This window comes from Saccostrea cucullata, unplaced genomic scaffold, assembly GCF_032062105.1.
Source record: "Saccostrea cucullata isolate Sc308-1 unplaced genomic scaffold, CSIRO_AGI_Scuc_v1 ctg384, whole genome shotgun sequence".
In the NCBI taxonomy this organism is placed as follows: Eukaryota; Metazoa; Mollusca; class Bivalvia; order Ostreida; family Ostreidae; genus Saccostrea; species Saccostrea cuccullata.
The window spans coordinates 61,016-78,099 of record NW_026928932.1 but is presented as its reverse complement, the minus strand read 5'-3'; the positions used below and the strand labels follow the sequence as shown (position 1 = coordinate 78,099).

General features: G+C 33.1%; 1 long non-coding RNA gene and 1 pseudogene across 1 annotated transcript; one reads left to right on the top strand and one right to left on the bottom strand.

Annotated features, from left to right (window-relative positions):
* The window catches only part of LOC134279282 (succinyl-CoA:3-ketoacid coenzyme A transferase 1, mitochondrial-like), a 39,641-nt pseudogene that overhangs the window by 6,638 nt on the left and 15,919 nt on the right, over window positions 1–17,084 (bottom strand).
* Window positions 4,031–5,074, top strand: LOC134279280 (uncharacterized). The gene is made up of 3 exons (XR_009994603.1): window positions 4,031–4,229; window positions 4,482–4,659; window positions 5,010–5,074. It is a non-coding gene; the product is annotated as an uncharacterized LOC134279280 (long non-coding RNA).

Genomic DNA, 17,084 nt, shown 5'->3' with positions numbered 1-17,084 from the left:
GTATTCTACTTTGATGTTTTAAAATCATCAGGTATTTGATCTTTTATACCTTTATCAAAGCTTGCGAGACTTTAAAATAATTATTGTTCAACGTTTTTTTTAGACCATAAACAAAATATTACATTCATTTCTTAAATATTTTTTATTGAAATTCATTTCATAAAAATTGTCTTTCGTAAATGTCTTACAGTGATAGATATCTAAAATGACTATCGTAGAAAAGTAATTATGAATTAAAACGAAGTAGATGGGTTTGTCTATATTAAGTTTAGTACTGAGTACCTGAAATTTTTCAGATCTTACCTTTCGACATGGACTCCATCAGAACATCACAAATGAAAGTTTTCAGGAGACAAATATATGTTTAACATTTATGACACGTTCTGAATCGGTTTTTTAGGTCTTGAAAAATTAATGTTAACCTGAGAGCAAATGATGCCTATAAAGCATTTTAATTAAAATAAACAAGAAGCCCATGGGTCACAACACTCATCGTATCCACTTTGGGTCTACTATAGCTAAATGACGTTTTAAATTTTTTTTCCTACTGAAAAAATTTGACTCTCTATTAATCCTATCTTAGACCAAAGGAATTATGATTTAACCAACTTATAAATCGATAAGACATGAGGATATATTTCAATATCAGCATTACTTAAACGGCTTGCTATTCTCGAGAAGAAAGGTTTTTATTGTAGAATATAGCTGAAAAGGAAGTGTTTGTTCTTTTATATAAGACAAAAGAAACAGTCATTCATTTACTTTTATAAATAAAAAAAATAATAATTAACCATATTGAAACTATTACTATGAAAGGAGATTGATATAATTAAATTCGTAAGTTCAATCTGATGCAACTGCATTAGTAGAAAGCACTTACGAAAATTCTTGTAGTAAACTGACAAATCAAGTCCCTCCTTGATTGGTTAATAGATTGATTTCATGTTAGTTGTAATGGTAATGATACATACTGTTGAAGTGTTTCCATTATAGAACACACGTGCTTCCTTACCTTGTAGTTTTATCCTGGGAAAGTACTGATACTGAGTATTTCATTCATTCTTGTAATTTTTAAATGCCATGCCTTAGCCATCGGAATAAAGTTTGAACTTACTTGTCTTACTGTATGTACATAGTGTAAATAAAAGCATTCGAAGAACGGCTATATAGTGCCTTCAAGTAAATCTACCACAAGCGACCTAACATAAAAGCATGGACATCTGCAGGGCGGCGGAAACGTCTGACAACCAAATGAAAACATTTCTTGTCAAAACCCGTGGAACAGGTGCAATAAAGAAAAAGGGTGGGAAGAAATTCGGACAATAATAACAGAAATAAAACAAATCCAGAATTGTAAAAAAAAATGTGGAAAATCACAATTATTGAAAAAATTTACCTTACGGAGAAAAATGTCACAAATGTGAAAACTGAATCATAAAGCAAAAAGTGCTGATCTAAGAAGACAAGAAATAAGAAAATTGATTGTGTTGACCAAGAATTTTATTGCGACAGTGAATTTGGGATAGAGAATGTGGAAGATACACACGAAACTCGAAAGTGAACCAGACGACTCTAAAAGTAGAAATCTCAAATGTAATGTTCAAAATTGACACAGATGTTCAGTTTAAAATTATTCCAAAGAATATGTGCGATAAATTGGGAATTCGGAAATTACAGCAATCGAAAGCAAACCTTGTGTCATACACCGGTCACAAATTAAATGTCTGGAGAAATTCTGTGCTCAGTACAGCACAGAAATAAATATTATGCGCTGCAGCTTTACGTTGTATCAGGAAAAGTAGACCCCATACTAGGATTGCATTGAGTTGGGAAATGAACATCCTGAAACTGAGACAGTAAACGAATCTAGGACTGCAAAAAATTATCCGAGATTTCTCCGAGAGTTCTCAGCTGAGTTTTCATAAAATTGTCCCGCAAGTTGTTCATGCATTGAGAAAAAGTATCCTACAAAATGCACAAAAGATTAACAGAGGAACTGGACAGATTGGAGTCCTAAAATGTTACAGAAAAGGTAAATGAACCATCAGAATTGGTTAACTCACTGGTCATGGTAGAAAAAACCGAATAGGTTAAGAATCTCTCGGGATCTCCTGATCTCAACAATGCAATTAAAAGAGAACATTACCCAATGAAAGCGGTTGTCGATATCACAAACCAGGTTGCAAGGGCTAAAAAATTCCCATGAGTACCAATTGCGCTTCGTTATTAGCAGACTTATTTTGTAATCATATAAAGCAGAATTTATGAAATATCTTATGCGTGAAAAGAAGAAAACACTTGCTGTGGCCTTCAACTCGACATTTAGCTATATCGGCGACGTACTGTCATTTAACAATGGTAATTTCCATTCGTATGTCGATAAGATATATCTTCGTAAGCTTGAGATAAAAGATACCACAGAGTCTGACACATCTGTTTCATACTTGGATATTTTACTTGAAAAAGACACTAATCGTAATCTAACAACCAATTCTATGATAAACGTGATGACTTTTACTTTTCTATCGTCAACTCCCCTTACCTATGCAGCAATATATTATCATCACCTGCATATGAAGTTTACATATCTCAGTTGATTCGATACGCTAGAGTATGCTCTACGTATGAACACTTTCTAACAAGAGGTAAATCATTGACAAGCAAGTTGATGAAACAAGAATATAAGCAGTCTCGCTTAAAAACATCATTTCGTAATTTCTGTGGTCGATACCATGACCTTGTCAGCAAATACAATTTGTCATTGAGTCAAATGCTGGCTGACGTTTTTCATACTAATTGCTAGAAATTATTTATACACTGAATGAATTGACGATGGATTTTTCCGTCATTTCCCGATCATGACAAGGAGTACATGGCGGGTGTGACCGGTAGGCATGGGATGCTCACTCCTCCATGGCTTCTTATCTCATCTTTGATGTTTTGGAGATCTGAGTTTGATCTGCTCCTATTTTATATTGTTTCATGGACTTTGATATTGAATGCTAATCGTCATTTCCGTATCCTTCATGCAGTACTTTGGATGCATCGTCTGGATTTTGGGGTATTGTACTTGATAGGAAAGTTCGAAGCTACCAACCTTTAATACGCCGTTTAGGAGGTATCATTACAAACGATATAGATACTCCAAAAGAGTATGTCTGAAATCTTTGAAAAAAAATTGAGGGATGTGATTTCATAATAATTTAATTTTTGTTGTAACATATCATTTGATTGGGTAAATAATTTTATCCATTTTGAAAAATATACTCTTCAGTACTCCAGTAATTAAGTACGAAGAAATAACACTTCTTGTAGACGCATCATCAACAAGAACAGGAGCCAACATCTTACAAAATGGACAACCAATTGCCTACGCTTCTAAATCATTAAACATATCGAGTCGTAATTGCGAACAGATAGAAAAGGAACTGCTAGCGATTGTGTTTGCTTGCAAGAAATTTCATCAATGCATATATAGCTCAACGCATTTTTAAACTCACATGGTTTTTCGCACAAATTAAGGTCACATTGTTATAATGCGAAATTATGTAATTTGACAACTAAGTATATGTTGGTAAACTTTTCCCGAGTACCATGAGATTTGGTGCCAAGCGAAGCGAGGGACCAAATCGAATGGCGAGGGAAAAGTTTAACAACATACTTAGTACATGCTTCACACGAGAAATTAAGCCCTTTGTATCTACAGTGTATGTCTATTTAATTACAAATCTTTGAGGGTTTCTTATTATTCAATCAAGATAAGGATAGTTTTGACCCTGACTGTTGCCATTTTGTACAGGTCCAGATGTGATAATTATACCCTCGGGGTAATATCTACCTGTCAGGTGACGGTCTACAGTGAGTAGTTTTCAATTGAAACACAATACAGGTTCATTTCTATAGATTAAAAACTCTCTGTATGAAGATAGTCATGTCATTTTAATGGGTTTAAGTCGGGAACATTTTATTTTTGTGGACATTATTAAATATTTGTTTTTTAGTGGTAAAATCGATGATTTTCTCCTGAAAGCAAAGAATTCCACAGAAAACGAAATGCAGGAAAAGAAAGTTTAAGGTTTACGGTTGGATATACATGTACACTACTTGAATAATATAGGACGGATCCAATGTATTTGAACTTCTTAAAAGAGATCATATTTAGACTTTTTGCTCTTTCCCAATCAGTCCATATCATTCTGTTTGATTGGAATCAAAGAATGAATTAAATAGTAAGTAAACTTTTATTGTTTTAACTTCTAAATGGGATAATTCTGATAAAAGTACCAATCTAAATGGTAAATCCTAAATATTCAATCAATAACTAGACATTTCTTAAATTTCTCTTTTACTTTTGATTTAATTTTTTTTCATGTTTTAATTTTGGCTAAATTTAAATAATTCTGGAAGAAAGACAGGGGAAGAGAAAGAGATTTTTCTTCCTGTACTAATTTATGTAATTAGTTGATTTTTTTACTATGTAGCACATCAGATCCATTATTCATTGTCTGGTGACCTTACCCTGTGTCCATGATTGTAATTACCTACCATTGGTAATAATTTGCTCAATTATTATGCACACAATGGCAGAGTCGCCCAACCATGAAGCATGGGCTTGGGGTGTACCAAGTGATTTGGTAGCAGCAAAATCCTTTGTTCGAGGTGTGAAACATGTACTAAAATATTAATGAAATGATTTACAAGTTAATTTTGATCATATTCCAATACTTTAAACATAATCCACACATAATAATTGGTAGTATTTTTGTGTGCTCTTGCATGATATTTATTATGAGAGTTTCCAAATGGTAATGGCTTTTGGTCAAATGCAAACGTCTTTGTATCCATTCATTTTAAAGCCTACCTCTGAATTGCCTTAATAAAGAAACAGTGCAGCTCATGTAACTAATTCGGTATTTTATATACATTAATATGACACCAATGCGCAACGTGATAGAATTATTTCTCATTTGTTTATCTGCTATCCATGTTAAAAATTGAATTTTTTTCAGGTTATCTTCCTAAAATCTAGCATCATGATAGATACCTTCCAATGCAAAATTTCAAAGTTGTAGACCATAAATGTAAAAGAATTTTCTCTTCAATATTTACAATTTACTATGTTAAAAGCTAAACAATAATTTATTATCCTTTCTTCTCACATGATTTCTTTATGCAGTTTTGTCACTTTCCGGCGCTGCATTTCGACAAAACCAAGACAAGTATGGAAAATGTGCAAATGTACAAGTGGGTAAAAAATACCTAGAAAAACACTCAACTGTAAGAAGTCAATTTGCATATTTCAACCAAATAGTATCAAAGAAAGTTCGATTAATTATTCTGTAAATACCTATGATAAAATCATTCGCATTTAACATTATACAATTTATAAACAAATTCCCTTTTAGAACATTTGACTTTTGAAACTTAAGATAATTATTTTAGGGAATATACACCTTAAACATGAAATACTAAATAATATAAGTGTTATGTTTCGTACTGAATCTCGACAACTTTAAGTTTCATTGCAAGAAAAATGTTACTTTAATTTGTGCGAAAAACCATGTGAGTTTAAAAAGTGCGTTGGCCTGTATGGCAGTAAAGTAGAAAGTGACCACAAACCCGGCCCTTGAGAAGTCGTTCAAGAAAAAGTTATCATCGGCGCCACCGTGCATTCAGCCTATGATGATAAGGTGCAGCCATACGATCTGTAAATAAATGTCAAATACAAACCTGGAAAATAACTGTACATTGTGGATACCTTAAGCCAAGCAAGTGGAGAATTAGAATCAGATCATAGTGATAAGGATAAATTCGAAATGATTGCTGTTGCTACTTGATTGCTACTTGCCAATATTGGACAAAAAGGTAAAGGATTTGGCAGCAGTATTGGCGAAAGATAATGAAATGAACATGATAAACGCTTTAAAGATAAAGAAAGTAATTATTGAAGGCTGACCAGATGATCGATATTACAGAATGCAACTATTTCTTATAGAAATACTTGAATTTAAGAGATTATTGTTTACAATGGAATTGTCAAAAAAGGTCGAAGACTTGTCAAACTCTTTTAAATAAGAAGTGACATCCTAAATCAACTGAATTATGGAGATACAGGTTCCGAGAAATGCAGTCGTCGAGCCAGAGAAGTTGTGTTCTGGATAGGAATTAATTCAGACATAGACTAGAAGGTTGCATGTGCAAAGTGTGCAACAAATACAAGAAAGACAAACCAAACAACCGCTGAAACCTTACCCGATACCAGTTAGACCATGGCAGAAAATTGGACTCGACCTGTTTGAGCTAAAAAGAAAATAGTTTCTCACTCTGGTAATTTATTTTTCAAAATTTTTTTGAAATATGTGACCTGCAGAGCACAAATAGTTCCCGCATCATAAACAAACTAAAACTAATATTTGCTTGCCCCCAGATACCAAAGGAATTGATAAGTGACAATGCCCCAGATCTCGTCATTGATGAATTCCGGATATTTGCTGCGGAATATTGATTAAAGCAAACAATGTCGCGCCGCATTACCCACAGAGTAATGGCATGGTTGAACATAAAATCCAGAACGTTTGAAATATCCTAAACATCTACAAGAGGTTGTGGTGCTTGAACCTCTGAACTGAAATTATTTCTTCGACAAACTCTTGTTAATTTAATTGGTTTTTGCTAATTAGGCATATAATAGGTGTAATTTTGTAAATTATAATCTTAAAAGAATGTGTAATGATATACCGGGTATACTGTTTATTGGATCTGATGTGTTCCAATTATAGACCATGCTTGTTTGCTAACCTTGCAGTTTTATGCTGGGAAAGTTCTGATATTTAATAATAATAATAATAATAAAACTTTATTTAAAGAAGGTAACCTGGTTGGTGCATGCACTATTCTTCCCCAGGGCCCTCTCTATATATGTACATATATCAAATACAAAATATATACACTTCATCAAGATACAAATCATCATAATCACATACAATTAAGTACATGTTATATAGGTTTGAGAATTACAATCACTGAATTATGAATAGAGTGTTCAAATACAGACACATCTTAACAATAACAGTACAATATACGATATTGAACTCTTATTATGCTCAAATGATTGTACGACAGCTGATAATGTAATTTTCCACATTACGCTTGAATGTTCGTAGAGAATGAGAGAATCTAATGTGTTGGGGAAGTTTATTCCACAGATGTACACCTGAATACTGAAAAGAGGTCTTGAATAAGTTTGTACGAAATTTTGGTAATCTAAGATCATAATTAGTTTCGGATCGCAGGTTATAAGAAGTTGAAGACTGAAATTCAAATAAATTACGAAGATATTCGGGAGTCATTCCACTGAAAATTTTGTATAATAATATGTATTTGTATAGATCAACTAGTTCATAAACTGTTAACCACCCAAGTTTCTCAAACAGTGGTTTAGAAGAAGAATCAGGACTTGCATCAAGGATAATCCTTGCTGCCCTTTTCTGTAATTTAAATATCTGTCCATGTCCTGCTTGGGGGCATTACCCCAAACAGTCAAACAACAGTTAATAGATGGTAAAATATAAGCGTTGTGATAAAGTTTCCTGGTATGAAGAGGGAGAAATTTCTTAATCCTACGAAGCGTAAATAACTTATAATTAACCGTTTTACAAACTGAGTCAATATGATTTGCATACTGTAACTTATCATCAATATGTACACCAAGAATTTTTCCAGTTTCAACAATTTCAATTGTTTTGTCTGAGGCATAAAGTTGTAAATTTGGATTATCTAATTTTGATTTTCTTTGATGTGTTCCCATTAACATACATTTTGTTTTATCTACATTTAAAACCATTTGATTTTGAGCACACCATTTTTCAATCTCACAAAGATCTGCATGTAGCGTATTTTCTAAACATCGTGCATTATGATTATTTGAATACAGAGTAACATCATCAGCAAACATATCAATATTTGAATTGTTTACATGTAATGGAAGGTCATTTATGTACAATAAAAATAAAAGAGGGCCCAGAATTGACCCTTGTGGCACTCCTGCTGTGACGGGTTGAATATTGGAGACACATGTTCCAAATTTAACACACTGGGTCCTGTCGTAAAGATATGACTTAAACCATTTTATAGCTGTTTGGTCAAATTTGTAATGATTTAATTTCTCTAGAAGAATATCGTGATTCACCAAATCAAAAGCTTTACTAAAATCTATAAATGTAATGCCGATTAGTTCACCACAATCCATTGCATTAAGCCAACTTTCTGTTAGTTTTGTAAGTGAAGTTTGACAAGAATGGAGTTCCCTAAATCCTGACTGGGATTGTGTTAGTAGATCAAATTCATTAGTGAAGTTTTGTATTAGCTTAGCTACATGTTTTTCTATCAGTTTAGATATAGTTGGTAAAATAGAAATGGGACGATAATTATTTGGGTCAGCTTTGTCACCTTTCTTAAATATAGGTGTTACTTTGGCTTGTTTTAAATTTGTCGGGAAAATACCACTTACTATGCTAGCATTAATAAGATGAGTTATAGGTTTACATATATATTTGGATGCGACTTTTAGAAGACGCGGCCCAATAAAGTCAATGCCAGCTGATTTATTGATATTTAGAGAATTAAGCATGTTAAAAACTTCACTTTCCTCAATTTGATGAATACTAAAGATGGTTTCTTCATCAAGCTTAGACCTTACAAAATTACATAATATATTAGGATCATAATCATGTTTAGGCAATTTCATCAGAAGCTTATTAGAGATATCCGTAAAGTGGTTATTAAAAGTATTTGCAATATCCTGTAGATTATCAACAATTTCCCCATTAGAAAACACATGAGATGGTGTTATGTTCTTTGAATTACATGTTAATTGATTAAGATAGTTCCACATTTCTTTGGGATTTGAACTTTGTTCAATAGCTGTTTTATAGTAAGACGATTTTGATTTGTCTATAAGAAGACTAACTTTGTTTCGATAAATTCTATAGTTCTCCATATCTCCTTCTTTATGGTAAGAGTCCCGTAAATGTCTAGCATTGTTTATTTCTTGTGTCATCCATTTTGTAATTTTTTTTTTGCCATGCCTTTGTCATCTGAATTAAGTCTGAGCTTGCTTGTCCTAATGTATGTACATAGCCTAAATAAAAGCATTCGTAAAACGGCTATGTAGTGCCTTCATTTTATATAAAGTAAAATTACAATAATTTGAAATTTTTTTTACTCATATAGAGATGTATCCAAGTTATGGTATAGTAATTTAAATCTGGCAATATGGGCCCTGGACTCAAGTTTCTTTTGTTTCTGGTACATTAACTCTAGAGAAGTGGATTTGTTAATGACCCCACCACATTTTCACGATTACTTCAGCAAGGTTCTCCGTGGGTAATCTAATGAAGTGGCACAGTATAAAAAATCAATCCAACAATACCACCACAGAAAATTATTTCACCAAAATATAAGGTCATCGTTACTCAGGAATATAAATGTAAATACTGTATACAGGGTTAATTTCTTCATTCGCTTAATTTTCGCCAATTTAATCTTGCAAATAATAATTTTGACCTGTCTTAGATTCGTCCAGTCACAAATCTGTATAAAAAATATACTGTTTTCTTTAACTCTACCCCGTTTGAAATTCGCCCAACCGAGGTTAAGGCGAAAGGACCGAAAAATAAAACGGGGGCAAAAATGTCCCTGTATAAAGTATTCAAATCAAACTCTTAACTAGAAATATGTCAAAAGGACATGAATTGCTCATAAGAAATGTAGCATGAAAATTTGTATAAGTTAATGACGTTTGATGAAATTATGTTGAGCTTTATGCACAATTAATAGTAAAGCAAAAAAGTCATTGGGAAGGTCAAGGTAAAACAGAATTGAACACAGTTTATCAATTCTCACCATGAAAAAAAGAAAAAAATATCAAAGAGTGATCGATCTAAAAAAAAATACATAAATGATACAGATATGTGAAGAAGGCAGAAAACATGGATCTAAGGAAATTCTAGAGGTGGGATAAGTTACGTAGGAGGAGTAAGGAAGGACATGGAGATAACAAACAGTATTCAATACCAGGGTTCTCCATCATTTCAGATTTAACTGTGGCGCAAAATTAACGCAAAATGCTAATATTCGAGGTCAATTTGCGACTGAATTTGCAAAGGAGCCACGAAATGAGTCTCAAAAACACAGACCCTGTGATTCAGTAGTTCTCAACAAAATTGCAATTTATTACATGTACACAACAAATACTCTTTTTAATAAAAGCTGAAAAATAAATAAATTGATATAGAATAAATATTCTGCAAAACATAAATTAGTATGTTTCCAAAATACATTTGCATATGTTTATTGTGAAAAAGAGACAAATAACCGCCCAAACACATAGGTACTTATGATGAAACAAATATTTTCTTATAGAAGATAAAATTAACAGTACCAATAGTATCAAGTTTAAAGCATATAACTCGTCCGTGTTTATTGAAGGACAGAGGAACTTCTGGTAGGTCACACAACACGCTAACATTCTATACATTTGCATTGAATGGTCTAAAGACAAAAGCATCTTTAAATTCGAAGTTTTAAAACACTTTTTACATGCAGTTTAAAGAAATAATATTTTCGTGGATATATTGCTAATTTTTCAACAAAACAAAATTATACATACAATACACATACGATGTTTTTTTTCCGCAGTGTCAATGCAATTCTAGAGATGCGGTTATCTTATTAATAAGCATATTTAGAACTACTGTATTAATAGATCAAAGCATAAATTAATTGAATTTAAAATTTTCACTATCGTGATAGTGTGAAAAAATGGTTTGTCTCTTTTCATTTATGTGTCCTGTGAAGTCTAGAGAAGATAATTGATGGTACAGACAAAACAATGGGCCCTAATTAGAGTAAATTAGCCATGTTAACAGTAAATTACAAGAAACTGAAAAACGGTACAATAATTTAGAGGTTCGTTCATTTGAATTACTTTATACATTTGTATATTTTAATCGTGTTGACGACGAAAATCTTACTGTGGCGCTAATATTTTAACTGTGGCTTAACTGTTTCGCTGATTCTTTAACTGTGGCGCTACAAAATTTAACTGTGGCGGGGCCACGTTAAACGGCCCATGGAAAATCCTGAATACATGTGTCAAAGTCCTTAAAAATACGGGAGCAGAGCAAAACAGGAACAGGAGCAGAACAAACACGGAACTCCGTAACATCAGAGGTGAGATTAGGTGCCATGGAGGAGTGAGCATCCCCTTTAGACCGGTCACACCCGCCTCAAAAACGGACACACCCTTGTGAACCCTATGTATTGATCAAGTAGATGGAACATTCCATTGTCAAATTCAGAAGAAAAAAGGCATAGCAATTGCTTTGAAACAAGTCAGCAAAAACATACCTAAATAAAAGGTCAATTTTTTTTTTACAAAAAGGTCAAATTAGCATCTATAGAATTAACACAAGCCGATTTTTAACAGGTTTGTTGAAATCTCTTGACATCATCTTATCTATCAGTAGCCTAGCTCGGTTTAAAAATTTAGAATACTCGGAGAATGTTTTGAGTATAAAATAAGTTGGAAGACATAAACACCATATATAGATGATAAAACATATTATTGAATAAATGAGAAATTTGACAATGAAAAAGAAATTTTCTGAAAATTAATTGTAAGTATGGCCTTATCGTCTGTAGCCCGTAAAGCATTAAAGTAAGCAACAGATGTGTCAGTCTCTGTTGTGTTTTCTGGAAAGACATTTATATTCATTAAAAAGGAATGGTAACATACAAGTATCATTTTCAGTCAATCTTGAATTTACCCTAATTAAGGTTCATTGTTTGGCATGTACTGTACAATTGCATTGATGAAAAGAGACAACGCAAATATTTTCACACTTCCAGGTACTTTCATTATTAACAAAATATTTTGGACTAATACCTTGAGTTCTATAGATACCATGTCCTAAAACTGTGTCGATGCTGTGAGCCATAAATTATATCTTCTACTTGAAAAAGACGCTAATGGTAATCTAACAACCAAAGTATATGACAAACGTGATGACTTTTACTTTTCTATCGTCAGCTTCCCTTACTTATGCAGCAATATACCTTCATCACCTGCATACGGAGTATATATATCTTAGTTGATTCGATACGCAAGAGCATGCTCTACGTATGAACAATTTCTAAAACGAGGCAAATTATTGACAAGCAAGTTGATGAAACAAGAATATCAGCAGTCTCATTTAAAGTCATCATTTCGTAAGTTCTATGGTCGATAAAAAAACCTTGTCAGCAAATACAATTTATCATTGAGCCAAATGCTGACTGACGTTTTTCATACCAATTGTTTTCCATTATTTATACACTGAATTGACGACGGACTTTTTCCGTTATTTACTGATCATGACAAGGAGCACACGGCGGGTGTGAGCGCTCGGCAGGGGATGCACAATCCTCCGTGGCACCTGATCCCACCTCTGATGTTTAGGGGATCAGTGTTTGCTCTGCTCTCATTTTGTATTGTTTTATGGACTTTGAGATTGAATACTGTTCGTTATCTCCATATCCTTCTATCTAAATGTTTTCCATGTACTAAAATCACTTTATTTCATGACAGTTCTTTTACGAGAATGGTGTTTGGTATTTATAAGAGAAACACACATTTTCACGTATTTTGGTTATTTTCATTTTGGTTATTCTTCTATGCAAATACAAATTTTGAGCTTAGTATTTTATGCAAGAATAAAATTTCTCAAAAAGAAAATAAAGATTTTTTACAGTGTTGATAAATGCTGAAAATTAACCACATATAAATTGAAACGAAGTTTTATCAAATTAAGCCTCTTAATTTTGGAAATATGTAGATATTGCCTTAATATTCCAACTGGTCATATGGACCATTTATATGCTTGACACACTCCGAAAACTCAAAATGAACTACCTGACAAAGTTTTATGATTCTAAACCAATTAGATTCTGAAATATCTAAATAAGGCAAAAAATTCTAGAAGATGGTCATCGTGACTTTTTTGGCTGACACACTCTGATGTCTTACATGTAGGATGCATTAAATGACAAGGTTTTATGATCAAAGACTTCAATGTGTCCAACTTATGTCTCTGAAACAATTTGAGCATAAATAGCTGAAAAATTCGAAAAAGAGGTCACGGTCACCTTCTTTTTGATAAACTTGTCTCAAGTGATATGAGATGCTTTAACCATAACTTATGAATACTTGTTAGACATTCTTTCAATATGCATGAATAAGCTTTTTTCAGAATATAAATAATTTTATCCCTGATGATTAGTAAAAAAAATTAATTGATGTGACATATTATACAAAATATATATTAAATTATCTTTTTATTTCTAATTTATTAGTGAGACATCCTTACAACACATGTCAGAGTCAGTGTTTGTGGGACTGTGTCTTAAGATTGGGACTTCACAACTGGTAGCCGATAGGCGAGATGTGATGGACATCTGGGATAAGGTAGAAAATCAAACGAGAACAAGTCATCAGCTTAGTATGATGTTGAGTGGAAGTCACAGAGAAGGATTCAGACTAAAAGGATCAGATTTAGACTTGATGCACTGGCCAAATGATAAACGCGTGATTTGGAAATTATCTCAGTCTAAGCATTATAACATACACAGACAAACATTGATCCTCTGCGACTGTTCTGATAGTCCACCAGGATTTACTTTGTTATATTTACTGTCACCAGGCCCGGACAGAGAATTCCAGAGAGTTTGTGTTAGCATGAATAACAGACTTTATGTATCGAGTTCTAGATGCAGAGAGAACATGTGTACTATAACAATTAATTCCACTCCACATGGACCATGTGCTAGTGGAACAGTAGGACAAGTACAATATGATTCTGCCCACTGTTTTATTGGTGACTTTTGGCCTCCATCTGCCTCCTCATGGATAGGCAGATGTCACTCATGGCCAACACCTCGTGTTGTTAGTGATATAGTGAAAAATGGATGTCACTTTGTAGCAATAGGACATAAGCTAGGATGTCAAAAAGATTATGAATGGAGAATTTCCTTTTCTCTGGCAGAACGAAAACTTGTGTATGCAATGAACCACTGCCAATTCTTAACTTACGGCTTACTTAAATTGTTCTTAACGGAAATAATTAACAATGGCCTAGGTGATGATGATAAATTACTTTGTTCCTATTTCATGAAGACAGCAGTTTTCTGGGGGATTCAACAAAATACAATACCTCACTGGTTTCCACAAAATCTCCTGGCGTGTTTCTGGGTCTGTTTTAAACTCATCCTCAAATGGGTGTATGAAGGGGTCTGTCCTAACTTTTTCATTCCAGAAAACAACATGTTTCTAGGTAAAATTCATGGTTACAAACAAAATCAATTATTTCTTAAACTATATGGGTTATATAAGAAAGGTTTAACATTCCTGCTACAGTGTCCCTCTATTAGATCTGATATTATTAATGTCCTTCATAACCCAAGACTCTCCATCTGTACAAATGAATACACTTTGTTTTCTGAGATTGAGTTTGATGCAATTCTCTTTGATGAAACAAAATGTCATGATGCATTAAAGAATTGGGACATGCAAAGCTGTGTAAGATGTCTACATGCAATAGAAAATATGATAGGTTTACCCCTTCTTAAACAGTATCAAATCCTATTGCTACAGAGACTTACAGCTTCTGTCCTTCGTGAAACTGCTTTTATATTACACATGGAAACTCACACACTTAAAAACAGAACCAAGTATAGAGCTGACAAAATGTCCTGTCACATGCTGAATGTATCAGCCAAGTTCGGTTGTATAACTGATATACTTTACAAAGCGATGTATTATTACAAGACGCTTAGGTACATGGAAGCTTTATCTATTATAGAAATGATCAAGGTCAAGTTAGCACAGCCATATGTGATGCATAATTATAATGTATATAGAGAGATGTATAATGAGAGTGTAGGTGGACAGACCTGGTCAACAAAGATGAGACAGGCTTTAGCATGGGAAATCAGGCTATGTTGTAAAATACACTACATCACTGAATTGGTACCAGAACAACAGTTTGCTCTACAGGGTGATTTCTCTAAACCTATATTACATGTCCCACACTTTATAATTTTACATATGTTAGAGATCTTTTGCTACAGATATGTAGACACACTGAGAGTACAAAAAGCTCTAGATGATCTACAGACCCTAGTTCACTATGATCAGGGACAGCTTATACCTTTAAAATTAAGAGACATATCGTGGCAGATTCTGGGGATCTGTCAACAGGTGACAGGGAACAACCAGGCTGCTCTATATTCCTACCATCAATCTCTAAGCCAAGAACCATTCAATAGAATACAAACAGCTTCAGAATTTAGAAAGAAAGGGGTTATTCTGTGAGGTGACTTAATCAAGAAAGTCTATTCCCCATAATTGTAAACCTAATATAGTTTACATCCTAGTATTTCTCATTTCATAGTCTGACTGACTCCATGGGCATTATTGCTCTTTATTCCAACGAAAATAGTTGATTTTATCTTATTTCCCCACCTTTATAACCAATTTTGATCTATACTCACCGTCAATAGAAACGCAACACCGTAATCTTAGAGTGAAAATTAAAAACAGGTTATAACTGTGTACCAAAAAAGTTAGGACATCTTTTACTTTGCCAAATCAGTTATTTTACGGTGGAATGAATTTCTTACCATTACCGGAAGTTGCTTTTTAGCCCTCTTAACAGAACTCAAAATCTTTCATTTTTAATAAAATTTTAACAATATTTTGGGTTTCCAAAGTTTTGAAACTGTTAATCATAAGTATTGTACTAAAAGGCCGGGAAAAAATCCTCCTTTCTTTACCGGATGTGATGCCTATATTTCCTCAAAATGACAGGTTTTCATTGCTAATGCTGGAAATTCTCAAAATCAAGAAAAAAAGAGCTGCAGATACAAATGTACACTATATAATTTATAGTATATAATTTTTCCCCTAAAATTAGGGTGTTGCGTTTCTACTGACGGTGAGTATATTATAGCATTCCACATCGAGATGCTTTAATATATCTGCATCTGTTTAACATGGCTTTGGTGCTACGGAGAAGAATTTTCCGCTTGTATACAAATCTGCTTTTTAAAGTTCGATATAAATTCATGCCCAATTTCCTGTTGTCTATAATTTGGGAAAAATAAAAAGCAATTATTTTCATGAATGAATGTCAATGTCACTTTTAGGAAGAATTTGCTGAAGGGAATAATTTTCAAATAAATTTTATCTTTTCCATCGGTAACACGTGTAAGCAAGGCAGATAATTTAATTTCAATTACAATGATGGGTTATGTAAAGAACCAATGCTATTAAATTTTAATTATTAAAATTAATTTAATGCTCGGTATCTATGCCTATTCCATGAACTATATTGTGTAAACATTTTTAGTTTGGGAAACTTTATTTTACCTAATAACGCGAGACGGCACGCTTGCAAAAATTTCAGTTTTGAGTGTATTAGATAGGTTTAGCAAGCTCACTTGTAGATGTACTTGTACTTGTAAACACCAAGTTAGAAAACACGTACACGTTTGCGTTGCTTGTCTTGTTTAGCAAAGTAAAACCTGTATGTGTATTTGTGTTTTAAATGTAAAAGTGTTTAATATTTAAGGTATGACTCTTATTCGTGGCCAAATTATCGAGTAAAATCTGCGTAGTACTGTTAAGGCTTCCCGGAGCTTAAAATGCATTTAAAACGTAATACTGCATTGCAAAGATAATTTTGAGTTTTATTTTTAAGTCATGTACTTCAGTACGCCAAATTCATACAGATAATCCTCTAGGCTATATATAAACATATTTGTTACGATGTCACATGACCTTGTTGGTCACGTGACGGTCATTTCTTCTTTTTTGAAATGTTTCACATAAATCGCTTCGGCGCAGGTTATTAACACAATTGTTATTAACTTTTTGTCACATAAATAAACTGGTTGCATCCTTGTGAAACCGAAATATGCTTGGGAAAAGTTATACTATTTCTTTGGAACAATTTATTTCATATCAACTTCAACTTACAGACAAATCT